Raw genomic sequence first — 20624 nt, forward strand, 5'->3', positions numbered from 1 at the left:
ATTCAAATGTCTTGTGTCAGTTTATCGTTTAAAATGGTCACTTTGTGTGCGTATCCTGGATGTTTAAATCTTTTGAAACCTAACTTCCGCCTACGTCAATCGTGACCTTTTCAACGTAATTACGTATTACGTGAAGTCATGGACGCGCATCGCAGAGCAGTTCAAGGCGCGCATTTTTGTTTATAAAGCATATACTTTTAAAAAATTAATTTTTTAGAAAATGACCGATCGTTTCGCTAGATAAGACCCGTATTCATTGAAACTGTAATTTTGACTTTCAACCGTTTGGTAGCCATTGAAGTCCACTATAAGGAGAATAATCCTGGAATGTTTTCATCAAAAACCTTAATTTCTTTTCGACTGAAGAAAGAAAGACGTAAACATCTTGGATGACATGGGGGTGAGTAAATTATCAGGAAATTTTATTTTGAAAGTGAACTAATCCTTTAATGTATTTATTCATTTATTTTGGTGTAGTTACCACATTTACCAGTAGGGGCTAAATGGGAACATAATTTTATTATCCATATTTAGGACTCCTGTAATGCTACTTTTACTTTAACCAAGATGCTTGTATTGTGAAATACAGTGTTCTGTAATTCCAAGCTTGTTGTACAGAATTGATAAGGTTTAGAATTTCAGAACAATTCTACAGTAGATTGTGTTTGGATGTTTTATTCTGCTGCTTTAAAGTGTGTTTGCTGCACAGTTCTTACTGAAGTTTGCTACACGACTGGACTTAAGGATGGATACTTCATTACTATTCCGCCTGCTCATCCCCTTCCCATCAGTCCTGCTGGCAGCCCCAATGTAGCATAGCGCACACCAGCTGACAGTTCTTCACACTGGGCTGCAGCTCACGGCAGCCTTGCACCCCTGCCCGAAGCCTCGCTCCAACTTCCACACCACCAGCCACTTTAATAGCTCAGCTTGTTACCAAAACCAGCAGTTATCAATGTGTTTCCAGAGCTGGCAGTGATTCCGCCCTGCTTTGATTTATTGTGTGGAAGCTGAGGGTAAAGGATGTTCTGGTGTGTGTTTTATGATCATTGCTGACTTGGGTGCCATGTCATTGCTTTGTTACTGTCTGGGCACATTTGAGTTTTCTGCCATTTTAAAGAGTTACTTATGACGGCTTATGTCCATAGGGTTTGTTCTGAGCAGTGTTGAAATCATACGCAATACCTCAGATTCATTTTACAACTGGAGTTCTGGGAGTTTCATCACCATGCTTTTAAAGTTCACAGCTTCAGTTTATATCTGATAAGGGTTTGATTTATTGTAATTATTTCTTAATATGCCATCTTGCTTGTTTCAAACATAAGCATATGCAAATAGTTTGAAAACTTTACAGTGCTTTAGAGTGACATTTTAACAACTACATTTCAATCAACCATTTACAGAGATTCAGGCCACATTCATATTCCTTTTTAGCTCTGAAGCTTTACACTGTAGTTTTAAAGGCAGTATGAAATTAAAATTCAGTGTTCTACAAGAATGTTATAGATATTACTGTGAACAATTTATCCAAGCCTGTTTTTTTTTGTGTGTGTTTTTTTTGGGCGCAGTCAAAAGGTCATAACTGGACTTCGCTTAAACCCTGCCTTTGCAAGCTAATGTTCATTTGCCTCCACTTTTGAGTGCAACAACCAATGCATAGAACATTGCAATGCATGTTTTCCTTGTTATGACCAAAATCGTATATCACGATATGAGTGATTTTATTTCACGGTAACAATATATTTCATGATATAGTTAATTTTTTATCTAAATTTTTTATACCATAGAAATGTCATACTAATTCTTGTCACCAGTGTCAGTATCACAAAAGAACTAATACTAGCCTAAATTAAAAAAAGAAAAAAACTCAAGCGCACTGAATACAGGTAAACAGTCAGCGATTAAACAAGAATAAGAAACTAATTACAAGCAATAGGACAAAAAACTACAGTAGAAAAAGTAAATAAGAAATGCTACAAACTTAAAAAAAGAAATGATTACAAAATCAAATGTATAAAAACACTGCATATTCTTCACTGTGTAAATTAAATATGGATTTCTCCTTATTAAAGTTACAAAAGTGATTTAGCCAAGAGCAGTGAGAGATTTTCTCTCTTTTGTTGTTTGATTAACATGAATGACAGACAGCAGGAATATTAGACTGCTGTCACTTTAAGAGCTGCCCGGATCCAATATACTGTTACATGTGTTACTGTTACAGATGTGTTTTATCGTGTAACCGTGATAAAGATGATAGTCTAAAATTTCTTTGTCTCGGTTGACAAATTTCTACTGGTTAATCATGTCTACCGTTATATCGCCCACTCCTAGTCTGTATCTACTTCCATTTCAACGCAACATAAAATATTGAATTAATCCGGGCTTCTCTGAACCTTGATGTTGCGGCTGTATATTCATGCCATTTCTTGTTTCTCAGTCAATAGGCAGGAAAGATAGCAATTAATGTGTTATATAAAAGACATCATTCTAATCAGAGTCATCTCCAGAGAGAGATTCCGCATCAATCTCCTCAAAAGCTCTTGCAGAGCGGGCAATGCTACAGAATGAAATTGTGTTGACTCCAGTGAGAGGGGAGCTTGGGAGCTGACGAGAAGGATTCAGGGTAAATTATGTAGCAGCGATTATTTCCATCTTCAGCCCATGTTAAGGTTGAACAAAAGCTGGGGAACTTCAGTTTAAATATCTGAACTGTTCTAAGGATTATGTAAGGATTTGTAGGAAACGTCTCCTTAGTGGAAAATTGGCTATATGCCGAGTCCGCACCTTTATGAATAGAACACTATTAGAAAGAAAGTTTCTCTTGGAGCCGGTGCTTTATTTAGAAATATGATTACCAGTTAATATCCCAGCATGTACTATGTACCTCTCCAGGTGTCAGTAATGGAAGAGTGCATATGAGTTCATTTTGTTTTAATGGCAGCACTTGAGCTGCATCAACTCCACAGGGAATGTTGATGATCATGTTCTTCAGCATGATTTCAGAATGAGCCAAAGAGCATCTTGAGCTTCAGTGGGAGCAAGGACATCTGACAGTTTATTCAAAGTAGTTTACTTGATCAGGTTTATTTGCTTAGTAATCTAGAAATAGCACATAATCTTACATATTTATTATTATTTTTTATCTATTTATTTGTTTGTTTACATTATAATGTACATTAAAAAAAAAGAAAAAAAAAAAGATTTTGAATATCAGACTTTTTACTGAGGCCTAGACCTTGGCACCCCATAAAAAAAAAAGTGTTATAATTTATTATATTCTTAAATTTTATTTTTATTATCATTAATAGTATAATTGACATTATTAATATTAATAATAACAATAAGGTTAAATTATTATGTCATTTATATAAATTATATGTAATAATAATTTAATAATGTATCATGTATCATAAATGTATTTTATTTAAAAGTATTACATCGGAATATTTTAAATGATTCTACTGTTATCTTTAAACAATAAAACATATTAGTAATAGTCTTTAAATATATATGTATTATATATAAATAAAATTTTTCAGTCAATTACATTTTAAATTGTTATATTTTCTTCGTTGTATTTTAGTTTTGTCTGTGCACTTGTCTGTGTTTGTGAAAGGAAATTACAGTAATTTCTCTGAGAACCAGGTTTCTTTTGAAAGATCATAATTGAGTTCATTTGTGACATTTGTACTGAAGGCTGATAGTGCCATAGTGGGTCTGAGAGACTGAGGGACCGTTGTCCCTATCGCTAAAGGTGATTGTAAATCTCTCACTCTCTCTCTCTGTTTCTCTCAGTGTCTCTCTCTCTCACCCTGTGAAGTGTGAAATACATCTCTGTGAGAGAGATAAAGCTCTTGTATTAACGCTCTATGCTGAACTGGAGAGTATTTACCATACAGCCTATATATCACTGGCCAGATACATCAAACCTCAGAGGGAGGTGGGAGTGAGAGAAAGGGGGGCTGAATAATTCCTTCTCTCCCTCGCTCTTTTTCTATCATGATTAATTACGGTGAGCTGAGCCTGACCAGCTCATTTATTGATTGGCTTTAATGCCTGATCCCAAGGGATCATAGCTAAACCGAGAGGAGGATCAGTTCTCCATCTTTTTTCTCTCTCGCTCTCATTTTATCAGTCATCTTTATTTTATTTCACTCCGTCTGTTTAGTTTGTGTATATGTTTGTACATGTGTACATGTTGTGAGATAAAAGGCTGATGTATTTCTTCTCTGTGTGATTATAGCTACTGATTTTAGATTCTGGAAAGTGTTTCTGGCAGCACAGTGTTCAAATAAGAAATCACTCACTCTATATATAATGTATTTAATATTTATAAATACATTTTTTATTTAAAATTGATATATTTGATCTTTTTTATATATTTAAATGTTTAAATTGTCATTTTCTGTCTTCTATAAGTTAGAGGGATCGTTCAACCTAAATTTAAAATCGTACGTCGTTCCAAACCCGTAAGACCTTTGTTCATTTTCGGAACACAAATTAAGATATGTTTGATGAAATCCAAAAGCTTTCTGACCCTGCATAGACAGTAACGCAACTGACACATTCAAGGCCCAGAAACATAGTAAGGTAGTAAGCTACGAGAATACTTTTTGTGTGCGCAAAAAAAAAAAAAAACTTTTGAAGAAATTGTTGAACAAAGTCGTTATTTTTGTTTTCTTTGTGCACAAAAAGTATTCTTGTAGCTTCATAACATTACGATTGAACCAATGATGTCACATGGACTATTTTAACAATATCCTTACTACCTTTCTGGGTCTTGAATGTGTCAGTTGTGTTGATGGAGGGTCAGAGAGCTCTCGGATTTCATCAAAAACATCTTAATTTGTGTTCCGAAGATGAACGAAGGTCTTACAGGTTTGGAACGACATGAGGGTGAGTAGTTAATGACAGAATTTTTGGGTAAGTTGGGAATAGTGGGAAAAAAGTCCAAAAAAAGAATGCCTAAATCTTGGTTTCTGCCAAGAAATCATGACTTTAACTTATCCATCTAACCAAGTAAGTCATATTCAAAGAGCGACAGCCTGTTCTGATGCCTTGAAACATCAGATGATGCTATCCGGGGACAAACTGAGAGTGAAATGTCTCTTTCTCTGTTTCTTTCTCTCTCTATTTCGCTAGATGACATCCACAGCTGTGCCCAGAGCAGCGTTTATGCAGTGTGTGCGTTGGTGTGCTTGGAGTATGTTTTCGGATCCTGAGGGCCCCGGAGAGAATGGGTGCCTCCACTTGCAGGGCGGTGCTCTCCCCAACCCTTGGGGTGTCATGGTCTACTCTGCAAGGACACAGCAGGTAATGATTGAACACATACTCATATTCAAAGAGCGACAGCCTGTTCTGATGACTTGAAACATCAGATGATGCTATCCGGGGACAAACTGAGAGCGAAATGTCTCTTTCTCTGTTTCTTTCTCTCTCTATTTCGCTAGATGACATCCACAGCTGTGCCCAGAGCAGCGTTTATGCAGTGTGTGCGTTGGTGTGCTTGGAGTATGTTTTCGGATCCTGAGGGCCCCGGAGAGAATGTGTGCCTCCACTTGCAGGGCGGTGCTCTCCCCAACCCTTGGGGTGTCATGGTCTACTCTGCAAGGACACAGCAGGTAATGATTGAACACATACAAACACACACTGGAATAATAGTAAAAATCACACGATGTGCCACTCCCATGCAGGCTGTTTTAGAGTCCTTATGCAATGCCTCTAATCAGAAGGTTGCAATTAAATTAATGGTGGCAGACTAATTATGTAATTATATGTTAAGAGCATAGTGCTAAAAGAAATCTGACTCTATTGTGGCATTAATGGCACTGATTAAGAAGGAAGACAAAATAAGGGCAGTTGGATTATATCACTCATATGTGTGGAAACTCGTGTAAGTCTTACAATAGGTCAGCAATCTACGACTTTTTTATTCTTTTTTTTTCACAGAACATTTTTTTAGTTGTTTATTTTGCATATTTATTGTAGAATAAACATTTATTTTAGTATATCAAGTTTGGGGTCAGTCAGCTGATTGTTAATATTATTAACAAGTATTATTACAATTTAAAATAACTGTTTACTATTTGAATATATTTTAAAAGGTAAATAATTCGTTTACTGGCAAAGCTGTATTTTTAGTAGTCAAGAAACATTTTTAATTATTATTAATAGTGTTGGAAACAGTTACGCTGCTTAATATTTTTGTGGAATCTGTGATACTTTTTTCAGAATTCTTTGATAGATAGAAATTTCAAAAACTGTATTTATTTAAAATAGAAATGTTTTGTGATATTATGAATATGAGTGTTTCTTTTGATCAATTCAATGTATCATTGCTGAATAAAATGACTCCAAACATTTGTACAGTAGTGCATATATTCGTTTATTAGTTTATTGTAGATCTGTTGAAGTCATTGGCATCTGCATGCCAAACTTCCTTTTGCAGTAATTCTTCAGCGTCACACAGATTGTTTTGTGTCGGTTATGAGCTGAATGGGAAGCCAAACACTGTAAAGGTGTGACAAATTGTGCACTGCGGAAAATGCTGCGTGATTGAGCAGAAAGGTACAATTTGGTTGGCTTTTCTTGATGCGTTTTACTCTCAGAATAAAGCTGTCAATAGAGGAGCAACATTGTGAAAAATAAGAAAAAAAATCCAATAGATTTAGCTATTATGAAAAAGAATACCATGTTGCAATCATTGAATCAGACATCTGAAAGGGATAGTTCACCCAAAAATCAATATTTTGTCATCATTTACTTACCCTCATGTCATTTCAAACCTGTATGAGTTTCTTTCCTACGTTGAACACAAAAGAAGATATTTTGAAGAATGCTGGTAATCAAACAGTTGTTGGTCCTCATTGACTTCCATAGTATTTCTTTCCCTACTATGGAAGTAAAACTGTTTGGTTCTTCAAAATTCTTCAAAATATCTTCTTTTGTGTTCAACATAAGAAGGAACAATATAAGGGTGAGTAAATAATGACAAAATGTGCATTGTAAGGTTTGCACATCCTTTTGGTTTTTATTCTCGATCTTAGATGGAGATTTTAAAACTTGTTATTGTACATTGCCTAGTAATTATACTAATTTGAAAAAGGCACTTTATGTCAAAAAAGTTGCAGACAACTGAGACCCTACTAAACCCCAACAACTAGATTTTAATGTGCGGCTCATTTTGGCACTCGCATCATTGGTCTAATCAGTCCTGAATGACATTATTACATGATGTTCTTCATTAGCTGACAGTAACCCAGGCATCCTCTTTTTACAAGGTCTCTCTCTCCTTGTTCTTGAACATTTCCTAGTCGAAGGCCAGTTTAACAGGAACAGCTCAACAAAGTGTCCAAGTTGTCCTCTAACTGCTAGAACCATCATTACTCTTTCATTAGCCTGTTATCCGTCTCCTCTATTGTACTGATGTCATATTAAAGTCGATTAACATGATTAGGAAATTGTGGGCTGCAGTTCCTGTGGCTCTTTCACCATGGCAACTTTCCCAGGCCGTAGTTACACTAAATGCCTCATCAGTGGTGATGAATAAGTTTAGATTGAATGTGTGAGGATTTCGCACTCTGGAGGTCACAGCACCTGCTTGTTTGGATTTGTGTGGACGTTGAGCTGAAAGGTTTCGTTTATGTCATATAGTAGCATAGGGGTTATTTGAAGGTCAAGTGTGTGATTTCTGTTCATCTGCTATTGGTCAGATAAACATACAGTCCTGTCCCCAAACACACTCCATTGGTTGAGCCAGTTTTGCTATGACAAGGAGCAATGTTGTAAAATCTTTTGGGAAAATCAATCTTCAGATGACTTATTTAGAATTGGTACAGAAGAAAGTATTTAAATATCGAAAAATGACACACTTTGACTTTAATTAGGGATGAAAAAGAAATTGAAATGTTGAAAGTAGACAAAACTAGGTTGAGCATTTGAAAGAAATAACACAAAGTACTCAACATCTGGTTAACATTCATGAATACACTCCCTTGAAAGAAAGTTTTGCAATGTTCTCACAGACAAATTTGGGGAAATGTGTCATCAAGTTCAAGTTTTCATCTAGTGTGGAAGGAGCTTCTTGCAGCACGGCACTGAATGTGAGCCACCGGGAAACATCGCCACCTAAGAAGTTACTTTCAGCATCCCAAGGTGAGTCAGCGTTTATTGTTGTTTCTCTGCTTGGATGTGAGACCTTTCATTTGCGCCTTGTGCGGATTTACAAGGCTGTGATGCTCCATCCAGAGACTTAATCAAAGAGTCAACACAGAAATTAAACACCACTCTCAGTAGAAGGTCTGTCTTCAGTGCTGCTACATTTCCAGCCAATTGTCTTGCATTAGTCATTGAAATACAGGCTTTTTAAAGTGTTTTACAAGAATATGCTTAATCTTTTTACTGACTATTGTATAGGAAACTCAGAAGCAAAGACCAGGAGACTCTGCTATACCTTCAGCAGGATTCTTTATTGAGTCATCAGAGTCTGACTAGGGATCTGTACATTGCGCTTAGAGACAAAGCACCTGGGAGACGAACTTTGCTTAACAGAATCATTAATCTGATGTCATCATCTTTACCTTAAATGCAAAATACAATGTACTTTCCTTTAGTTTATTCATTTGATGTTATGTGAGGACAGATCTTAAACAGATTCTTAAATTTGTAATTCCAGTGTGTGCAGTGTAAATAGGCATCTAAAGTTCTGGGTTATTCAGTTTTGTTGGTTGAGTTGTTGTCAAACAGTCCTTTGGAGTACCATACATGTGCATCTCATGATGTACAGAACAGTTTGTTTGCTGTCTTTATTAAGATAGGAGGTTAACAATAGGAAGATCTCCCAAAAGTTTGTTAGATTCTTCGACAGCTAGAAAGTATTACTTCCATTCAACAAGGATGCATTAAATTGATCAAAAGTGACAAGCGCAAACGTTAGTAAATCGTGTTGCGTGATTCATTTTAAAACTCTCCTCCCATAAATTTTGCGTCTGAAAGGGAAACTCCTACAAATGCATATTCAATTAGGTCAGACACAAAAATAACTGTCCATGCCTTTTCAGCGCTAATTCTTCACTGCGCATCTTTAGTAAATCCTGACAGTACTATTTTAATACCAAAAGATGGTTTGCCCTGGGCCGAACTGTTAGCATTAATAGACTTAGGCCTATTTTAAATATATACAGTTAGGTCCATATATATTTGGACACTGACACAATTTTCATAATTTCGGCTCTGTATGCCACCAGAACATAATTAAAAATAAACAATCAAAATAAAATTGAAGTGCAGACTTTAAGCTTTAATTCAAGGGGTTGAACAAAAATATAACATAAAATGCTTAGGAATTACAACCATTTTTATACACAGTCCCCCCATTTTCAGGGGTTCAAATGTAATTGGCCAAATAAATATAATCATAAATAAAATGTAAATTTTTAATATTTTGTTGAGAATCCTTTGCAGGCAATGACTGCCTTAAGTCTAGAAATTATGGACATCACCAGAGATTGGGTTTCCTAATTTGTGATGCTTTGCCAGGCCTTTACTGCAGCTGACTTCAGTTGTTTGTTTGTGGGTCTTTCTGCCTTTAGTTTTGTCTTCAGCAAGTGAAATGCATGCTCAATCGGGTTGAGATCAGGAGATTGATTTGGCCATTGCAGAATAATCTTTTTTTTTACCTTCAAAAACTCCTGGGTTGCTTTTGCTGTATGTTTTGGGACATCGTCCATTTGTCCTATGAAGCGCCGTCCAATCAACTTTGCTCCATTTGGCTGAATCTGGGCAGAGCTTTTTAGAGTTGTTTTTTGGCAAAGTCTAATCTGGCCTTGTTTGCACCTTGTGGTGAACCCTCTGTATTTGCTCTCGTGAAGTCTTCTCTTGATTCTAGACTTTCACAGTGACACACCTACTTCCTGGAGAGTGTTCTTCTCTTGGCTGGATGTTGTGAAAGGGTTTTTCTAGACCATGGAGAGGATTCTCTGATCATCCACCACTGTTGTCCTCCGTGGACGTCCAGGCCTTTTTATGTTGCTGAGCTCAGCAGTGCGTTCTTTTTTTCTCATACCAAACTGTTGATTTGGCCACTCCTAATGTTCCTGCTGTCTCTCTGATGGATTTGTTTTGTTTTTTGAAGCCTAACAATTGTCTATTTCACTTGTTTGGAGAGATACTTTGACCGCTTGATGTGGGTTAGGGTTGCAAAGGGGTGGAAAATTTCCGTTAAGTTTCCGGAAACTTTCCAAAAATCCCTGGAATATTCCAAAAAATCTTGGAAATTTTCCAAAATTTCTGGAATGTTTCCGAAATTTATTTATTGCAACCCTAATGTGGGTTCACAACAACAGCTTCCAAATGCAAATGGCACACTTAGAATCAACTCCAGACCTTTTACTTATGGTCCCTTGAAAAAAAGGGGAGGTACATATAAAAAAGCTGTAATTCCTTAACCTTCCCACCAATTTTGATGAGAATACCCTCAAATTAAAGCTCAGAGTGTGCACTTTAAGCCCATATTCATTATATAACTGTAACTTGAATATGTTTTGGTCAGTGGCTAAAATAATAAAAAATGTGCCTGTGTCCAAATATATATATATTTTTAAATAAATACATTTAAACGTATTTGAATAAATCTTATTCAGTCTTTTTGTCTTTGCCTGTTAAAGTTGCCAAGTATTATGTACTGTTTTCCCATAACCAAAATTATTAATAATTAATTTGACATTCTTGTTATGAATTGTTGTGGATCTGATCCTCAATAGTTTGAGAAAGAATTGTCATGCCCAAATGAATCACCCTTAATATGTTGGGGGGGGGGGGTAATTACAAAATTAATGACTACTAATTACTTTTCCGTCACAATCTCTGCCTTCCAATTAAAAGGGAGTTTTTGCATATCTCGCATTTCACAGTTTCAGATAGAGATCAGCTCCTGGTGGGTGAGATGTTTGGAGGTTGGGGGTCTGACCCACCCAACCTCCAACCCACGATTTCTGTAGTGCTGTGCGGGTGAAATGTGCTCCGGTCAATTTGAATGTCTCAGGCTTTGCCAAGTCATATAGTCAGGGGCAGAATGAAAGACGACAGTAGCATATGCTTGTTGCCGCCTTCTTTCACTCTTGCTTCTTTTAACTCCTCCTCACTTGAGCTCTACCTTCTTGGGCAAAGAGGGATGAAGCTTCTGGTCTGAGGGCCAGGCACTTGGCCAAGTCTATAATTTCTCTCTCTCGCTCTCTTTTCTAAGACATGGACCACCAGCATGCATGAATTTTCAAACACCTTACCATCTTTCTATCGCTACTTATGTCTCTGAGATTTCTTCATTAATATTGACAGATAACCTACAGCTAGTGACATTGGTTGAGTCACGGTTGGTTGGTCAGGATTTAATGTTTTGATACTATTCAGGTGGCTTATTCATAGTTGTCTTTAGAATTTTAATATAAAATTTACATGCTTGGCTTTAAATGCTTAAAGGGGTCATATGATGCTTTTTTAAAGATCGTTATTTTGTGTATTTGGTGTAACCAAATCTGCTAATATTTCATGAACTACCTTATAAACTTCTCCCATCTCTTCACAGCAGAAATGTGCATTGTTTTGATGCGTTCTGACTGTCAAAGAGCCTGAGGGCAAGAGAAGAGTGCAAAACGCAGACAGCGATGATCAGAATGTTCATTTCTCTCTTTGATGTTGGTTGTTCTATCTACTACTGATGAATGCTGATCAAATGCAAAAAGATCGCCTGTGATTTTGCCCTTTAGCCAATCGTGCACAGTATTTACCAATGCATGATTCATAATGAATATGTAGTTTTGAGAACATCCATGCGTATTTATGAGAGCGGTTTTCGTTGTGCACATGTCAGCAGTTTGATTAGCCCGTGTGAATCACTGCCGACGTGGCAGCCTGTCCATCCGCATTATGCAGGAAGTCAATCAAGAGTTGATTGGTTCTGTCTCCGGAGATCTCGTTTCTGAGACGAAATACTTCGAAGTAGCTGATGCTGCCGATCAAACTGTATATATGTGTGTGTAAAAAATGTTTTGTGGTTGTTTTTTAATGCAGCATTTGATGTGATTTTTGATTTCTGAGTGTAGTGAGCTGCCAGAAAGAGAGCAAGATGTGAGGTAATTGGTCATCACTTGTCTTTCTCTCCATTGTTCTGTCATATCAGGATTAATGGGAAGAAATATATTGCATTTTGGAGTTTCTCCAAAAACCTCCCAAGATTTGATTAAAAAGGTGTGAGTGAAAGTTACACATGAGGGAATAAGAGGACGCGAAGAAAGGAGAGGAAGTGTAAATGAGAGGGAGGGTGTAAGACAGTCAGAAAGTGAGTGAGAAAGAGAGAGAGAAAGTGTGTTGGATGGGGTGATGAGTTCACACATGTAGCAGAAACAGATTGAGCATCAGACGGAGGCTTTACTGAGAGACATGTTGTCACCCAACAGTGTGGTCACCTTCACTCAGCAAGGAGACGCACAGACACATCTCTGGATGTCCTCTCTGACAGTTCCAGTACAGCAACTGTACCTGATGTGCAATCATGTAGAGAGGATGTTATTTTAGTGTCTCATTTCATTTCAGAATATTTAAGCATTTTATAGCTTGCTTAAGTATCCAATACTAGTGTCTGAGTAATATAGATTTTATTTGGATAGATACCTTACTAGATTTTTTTTTTAACAAATTAATACTTTTCAGCAAGGGTGCATTCAATTGATCAAAAGTGACAGTGATAAAGCTAGACATTTATAAAGCTACAAAAGATTTTTATTTCAAACTAATTCTGTTCTTTTAAACTTTTTATTCATCAAAAAATCCTGAAAAAAGGATCACAGTGTTTCGGCCTTTGTTTTCACCGCGGAAGCATGGTAGCGGGCTTTGTCTTGAACGCACTTCATTCCACGAAACGTTTATTCATTCTTCTTATTTATTTAGGTAAATAATTGACCAACAAAAAACATATTAAAATTAAGATACAAATTATACCAAAACGAAACTCGTTTAAAAAAACAGGGATTATACAAACAAAAACGTAAGAAGTGGTCAAAAAATTATGTCTGACCCACTTCCTTTCTTCCGGCGTACTGCCGTCCGATTTACCACGCCCTTATGACATTTACAATTTTCTTAATTAATTAACAGATTGAACTAAACAAACAAACAAATAATATTTAAGCATAAATAATATAAAATAAAAATACACTTTCTTAAATGGCTACAACACACAGTTTCTACCAAAATATTCATCAGCAGAACCATTTTCAAAGCTGATAGTAAGAAATGTTTCTTCAGCACATAATCAGCATATGATAATGATTTCTGAAGGATCATGTGACACTCAAGCAGTAATGGCTTGTGAAAATTCAACTTTGCCATCACTAGAATCAATGAAATTTTAAAATATGTAGAAAAAAGTTAGTATAAATTATAAAAAAATATTTAGCAAAATTACTGTATTATTGTTTTATTTTTTATTTTTTTATTTGAATAAATGTTGCCTTGATGAGCAAAAAAAAAAAAAAAAATACTAAAAACGCTAAAATCTTACCGACCCCAAACCTTAAACGGTAGCGCAGGTGGCACATTGTGGATGTGTTGTAATTTTTTGATACTGATGCAATTTAAAGATGAAATGTGTAATTTTTTCATGGGAGAGTTTTTCTCACGAACATGTCATTCCAAACTTGTATGACTTTTAAATGAGCTTCAAAAATTGCACAAAAAGCACATTAAAAGTATCATGAAAGTCGATCGCACACCATGTGCACTATATTGCACTATATAATTTTTTTTCTTTTCATTTCAAAGCAGCAGCTTAAAAAGCAAAAGCAAAAAATGCATCCTCTGGGTCAAGCAGGTTAATTAGAGTCTTTTGTCACGTCCGTCTGATTATCAGACATGTTAATCATTAATGTTCCCTTCACAAACTCAAAAAACTCACCAGGCTGGTTTGATATCTGTTGTTCCAGACAGGGAGGTGAAAATCCAGCTGACAAAGCACACCAGGGTGGCTGAGAGGATGTTCTCCTTAAATAAAAATCCATCCAGAACATTTACTCAGTCAGGGTTTTGGGAAGTCACAATAGCCTGAAGCGCAAACCCCCTCAGGCCCGTTAACCAGGGGTTTTACACTTAATGGATGGACACATCAAGGGTCTGACATTCAATAAAAAGCCAGAACATTAGAGAGCTACTCCTTGTAGATATGTGCTTTTTTGGTTTTGACTTCACTCTTAATTTTAAAGGAGAATTGATTCATGTACACTTATTTGTTCGCCCATGTCCCATAAGCACAGATGGTTTAGCACATTCTGTTAGAGTTACATCACTTCTGTTGGTGTCAAATCCCAAGCGCCCAATTTCAGACTCTCACAGGATTTCACACTTGTCAGGCGCTTATCTTATAAAAATCAGTTACTGAAAACAAGAGTGAGTCATAAAAAGTGTCGGGTTTAACATAAGGCAGCTTATGGCCTTCTCATCCATAACTCTTAATTTTAAAGGAGAATTGATTAATGTACACTTATTTGTTCGCCCATGTCCCATAAGCACAGATGGTTTAGCACATTCTGTTAGAGTTACATCACTTCTGTTGGTGTCAAATCCCAAGCGCCCAATTTCAGACTCTCACAGGATTTCACACTTGTCAGGCGCTTATCTTATAAAAATCAGTTACTGAAAACAAGAGTGAGTCATAAAAAGTGTCGGGTTTAACATAAGGCAGCTTATGGCCTTCTCATCCAAGCATCTGGTAATTGTGTTTGATGAGGTTTAGATCAGATAAAGGAGCACAAATGCGCAGCGTTCGTTGCAAATGAGAATCTGTCATTCAGTTTCCTCATACTTTGGCCCTGCTTACACCCACTGTTAACATCCGTCTCGGGGGATTCGATCACAGGTGGTCAGACCAGATGATTGGCAATTACATCTGGCAGTAACGTGTGTCTTTTGTGACCAGCAAGGATGCATTAAATTGATCAGTAAAGATACTGACAGTAAAGATGTGGACAGAAAATGTAGAAAGGCCAATTAAGTTATACGTGATACACAGAGCTGGGTAGATTACTTACAAATTGTAATCCGTTACTGATTGATAATTACATGACAAAATTGTAGTTATAATAAATTTCACATTTTAGATAACATAATCGGACTACTTTTAGATTATTTTTGATTTATCTCGTTTATCACATTGATTGATAATCTTGTACCATATTGATATAAAAATACAACTGTTAAGAAGTGTTATTAACAACATGAAGTGCATTAAACATTATATTACGTCAAGATTTCCCAAACTGGGGTTTATGAAGGAACTGCAGGGGTGAGTTCCTTATGAGTTTAATGAAAAGCTAATAATTAAATAAACCATAAAAATGTCATTATGAAATCAATCAACATAAAAACACTTACTAAAAAAATTAAATATTTTATTTGTTTACCCAGATGTCATGTGACCATAACCAACGACAGAAAAACGTGAACATGCAAATGTGATACTTAATTATTAATATATTTATTTTAAAATCTCAGGGGTACTTCAACTAAATATATCAGGTGAAAGAGGATCAGATGAGAAAAAAAGTTTGTGAATTCATGAATTTGTGCATTTTAATGTGTTTGAAAAACAAAAGCCTTCTAAAGACACAGAAATACATGGTTAAATAAACTACAGAGTGATCATTCAAATAAAAATGAATGTGTTCATCAGCAGTTGATGCAATATTGAAAAACTTTTTAAACCTGAAATGATTTTTGTAAAATGGTCGGATGCCACCTGACTAATAACTGGTCGTTGTGTGAATGTCCACAAAACTGGAAGACTTTCTGAGTGTATATAAGCAATAGGCTATTTTAGAAACGAACATTTAAAAGATGAAAAAGAGGAATTAGGGTGAATCAATAAATTATGAATAATGTATTGCTATTGTGTGAATATGTAATCATGTAATCTATAAAAAAGTAACTGTAGTCTGATTACGAGTATTTTAAAATGTAATTTAATCTAATTACAAGTACTTAATTTTGGAATCTGATTACGTAATCCAGATTACATGTAATCAGTTACTACCTGGCTCTGGTGACATACAGTGTAACTATATGAAGTGGTCATATACATTTTAAATGACATCTACATTTATATTTTCATTTACATTTAGTCATTTAGCAGACGCTTTTATCCAAAGCAACATCTGAATCTTATTGAAATGATCAGATTGCACAATTCTTTCAATCCCTTTTAAAGGCCGATGTTAATTCTGGGTATAAACCAGGTCTGTGTGTGAGGTCATTCATAGTGGCGTATAGAGCTGACCTCATTATCTGACCGAGGGAATGATGTTCTGTTCACTGTGACTCTAACTTCATCTCTCACCCAGCCCAAGCCCTTTCTACCGCTGCCAGGTTTACGTGACAAATGTGATTCATTCGGTGGGTCATTCAGGCTGTCTTTACACCATGAATGCAAATGAGTATTGGCCAGATAGCCTAAGGCCCTGTCACAAATGCCACCCTGAGCCTTAGCAGTCCTCAGAGTCCACATTTCGGTGTCGTAATGCTGTGTAAACTGGGATAGTAATCCACTGTGAACAAATGTGACAACTTATGGTCTTATGGACAATGCATAGCCATTGTAAGTCCAAGCATGTGATGAAAAAGAGAGAAAAAAGTGTGTTTTAACCATGAAACATTTAATAATCCTTAGCTATTGTCATTGGTGTCATTTAGCAACTCATCTCAACCATTATTTAATACAATTAGAAACCTGTTGTGAAGGAGATACTTCAGTTTTTGCAAATATAAACAATTGAGGAGGAAATGAGTGTTTAAAGTGCTCTAATTTACATTTTATTTACTTGAATTTTAGACGAACGCATCTTGGAGCCGACGGCTTCGACGCTGCAGTCTCCACGCGGCCCAGCGGTAAGTCACTCGAAATCATCACACGCTAAAATTCTCCTGCTCTCTCCCAGGGTGCAGTTTGTTTCTGTGTCACCAGAATGGCAGCGGTTTTAGAACAAACTCTGCTGTGTCCTGACTGTGATGTTGTAACGTGTCTGAGAATCTGCGCTGGCCAGAATCAGAGCGGTTCTGCTGACCCGAGCACACGGGCGCCAGCTTCTGTGAGTTACGGCAGCATTGCTGCTGATCTATGAGGTGTAGAAATGTACCAAGCCAACTATCAGATCAACATTTTTGGTCTGTTCATTAAAGCAGGGATGTTCAGTCCTGCTCCTGAAGGGCCAACATGCTGCAGATTTTGGTTTCAGCCTGCCAAAAGGATTGGAGTTAAACTGAGCTGGACTGAACACACCTAATTTTAAAGGATAAGTTCTGATTTGATTTGATTTGATTTGATTTTGATTTAATTCGGTTTAGTGCAATTTGATTCAATTTGTTTTAGTCCAGCTTTGATTTGATTTAATTTGATTTAATTTTGATTCTATTCAATGAGTTGATTTTATTTAATACAATTAGAATTTTGATTTTATTTTAATTGATTTGATTTAATTCAGTTTTGATTTAAATTAATTTGATTTGATTCAGTGCAATGCAACTAGATTAAATTAGATTGTATACGGTTTTGATTTTGATCCAGTCTCTTGATTCAATTTGATGTGATTTGATTCAGATTTTTATTTGATTTTGGTTAAGTTCTGTTTTGATTTTAATCTGTTTTGCTTTGTTTAGTTTCTACATATACACACTAACAAATGTTTTAAACTCTAAAAGAAACTGCATATGCAAAGTGCAATTAAAGTGAAAACAAATATCTCCACTACCCAAGATTTCCCCAATTCAAATACCATGTGTGTAAAAAAAGTGTTTTCAGCTGAGATCTAAAAATCTCCACTGATGGGGCTGACTGAATATGAGGTTAAAATTGAGATAAAAACAAGTTTAGCGATAGACAAACATTGTATACATGGAGTTAGGTCTTTATTTGCACTTTAATGGCTGGATAAACTACCTCCATTTTCAGATGGTGTATTGCAAGTTTCCCTGTCAGTAAAAAACAATTTTGTTGGCTCACAAACACAAATGTGTTGAATCCAAATTGCTCAGACTTTCTCTCCCTTCCCTTCAGTGAAGCCTGATTTAACACTTCAGCAAAACAAAAGAAAACAAAGCAGATGCTGTCAGACCTTAAGGACCCTTTAAAATATCCAGTGACACTTAGGCTCCACAGCGTGGAAGGATGGATCTGGTCCACATCGATTGTGATACGGCACTAATTTAGAGGGACGCCAATTTGGAAAGGTTGATTCAAGCTTTTTTTTTTTTTTTTTCAGCGACCCTGCTGCCTGTGTTTGTTCTATAAAGCCTGAGTCCCTCACTTGGTCTGAAAAGCCTGTCAAGGCTATGGCACATCTCTCTGATTGATGAGCTGCTCCATCTCGTTCTCAAATTTTCTCTCTCTTTCACTCACACATGGAATCAGAGTGGCACGCACAGACTGGTTTAGTCATTCTACATCTTTGCGAAGCATGCTTTGTTGTCTAATATCAACCACAGAGTGGGTTTCATAAATGTTTCACGCACATTTAATGTGATGGGTTTGATTTTAAGTGAATATATCACAACTGTTCCACAATCCAGTAAGCTTTCTTCTGCAGGCAGCAATTTAAGGCATCATTGTAAGGCATCATACTGTATGTACGCTCCCAAAGTCAAGGCTATTTTTGGAAAAATTCTATGGCAGTGTCACATGTATCCTTCATGGACAAGGAAATAGCATTGCGACAAACGCAATGAAAAGTAGAAAGAAATGTAAATCCAGGTTGGTGAACAATGCTATTTTAATTATAAGCAGACTTATAGACTTATAATCTATCTATCTATCTATCTATCTATCTATCTATCTATCTATCTATCTATCTGTCTGTCTGTCTGTCTGTCTGTCTGTCTGCCTGTGAGAAATGTTTTGAAATCCCTATGGAGAAATAAATGTGAAAAATATTGGAACCAAGCTTGAAAAAGTAGGCTGTCTCTGTTCTGCTTTATTAATGCTCGTGATTTCAAAATAAAACGTTCAGCAAGCACATTTGGATATGATGTTCAGGTGTACAGTACCTTGTTGCATTTCTGACTTATGGTGCTTTAATGCACAAGTTCTGAATAATGCCGCCAGCCATCCTCACATCCCATACACTTTATTTCAGAGTTAGTGAGTTAAAATGCTTGCTTTGGATGCATGCACTCACCCTCTATTTATAGTTAATGCTTTTTAAAAAAGAGCCTTTGTCTTTCTCTCTATCTGTTTCTCTCTCTCTTTCAGACACCACTATGCCTCCGTTATTGATTGTATGTTTTTTAGTATGCATGAAAGTGAGTGTATGTCAAACAAGAGCTGGCTTTGTGAATATCGACGTGCATGATTTTTATTCCAACCTTGTGCCTTTTTTGTTGGCACTGTGTCTGTCAGTAGTTCTGCTGTCATGTGGATCTGTCTTTCTTTCCTCTTCCTTTGTTTTCTTACTTATCTTTTCGTAGTGATAGGTTTAATAACTCATTGTAGTGAGAGTCATTTGTTTTTGTGTCTGCTGTCTGACAAGGATCGCAAATATTGTTGCTATTCATCAGGGCAGCACAATACTGATATCAGCACAATGTAAACCAGGGATTCCCAGCTAATATATATATATTACAAAGTTTCAAGAGGTTCACAAACCCTTAGTTCGAAAGCCGTGGTCTAAATCCCTGTTATGCGGTCAGTTGATCAGACAGTTCTGGGCAGTGTGAGTTTCGGGGCTCGCTGTAGTCATGCGTTTAGGCATTGTTGGGGTCAGCGAGTCATAAATTTAAGCTGTATTGGGGTCAGTAGAAAAATGCTTTTAGGGTCTACTGGCTGCCAGTGATTTAGGCTGTATTGGAGGCAGTTGAGTCATGAGTTTAACACCACTGACCCCATCACAGTCATCCAGTCCTGTGCTACACAGATCACATCACACAGCCTGTGAATCCATCAGCCTTTCTTAAGGGCAGAGAGGTGCTTTACATCAGCAACTGATGCATGCTAAAGTCTGTACAAATCTCTGAGCATTAGCACTGGAGGAAGTCTTTCAAACAGTAATATCTGACTAAATCTGATTAAAAGTGGCACAGTTACATCACAACAGCTTTAATGTCTTCATTTAGATAAGTATCAGAGTGCTTTTTATGATTATGATATGATATGTTATTGCTTGCTGTAATACAGGGATGCAAACTTGTGACCTTTGTCTGAGTTTGGATCGCTTGTGACTTTGAAATTGCAACACGCCAATCATCTCCCAAATTTGTAATGAGAATCGTTTATAATAATAAACGCTAAAATAAAAGCTCTATGGTTTAACGTTTGAAAGCAAAGAAATATGTTTGACAGAGATGAATATTAGTATTTTAATTTTACTGCTGTTCTGTAAAGTAAATTTATGATTATTTTTTATGCATTGTTTAATCTTTTAACAACAACAATGACAACATTATTATTAGAGTAAAACTGAATTAGGTCCATAAACAACAGGGTGAATTTAAAAATAAAAAAAACAGTTTAAAAACATTTTCTTCTGGGGGCTTGACCTTTGACAACCATCGGGTCAATTTTTTTCACATTTTTGATACCATTTACAAAATAA

At 36.3% G+C, this 20624-nt stretch overlaps 1 pseudogene; it reads left to right on the forward strand.

The window, feature by feature from the left end:
• The window catches only part of LOC107731133 (nephrocystin-4-like), a 161425-nt pseudogene that overhangs the window by 92811 nt on the left and 47990 nt on the right, over positions 1-20624 (forward strand).

Source organism: Sinocyclocheilus rhinocerous, unplaced genomic scaffold (genome assembly GCF_001515625.1).
Source record: "Sinocyclocheilus rhinocerous isolate Xijiao unplaced genomic scaffold, SAMN03320098_v1.1 scaffold1600, whole genome shotgun sequence".
NCBI classification, from domain to species: Eukaryota; Metazoa; Chordata; class Actinopteri; order Cypriniformes; family Cyprinidae; genus Sinocyclocheilus; species Sinocyclocheilus rhinocerous.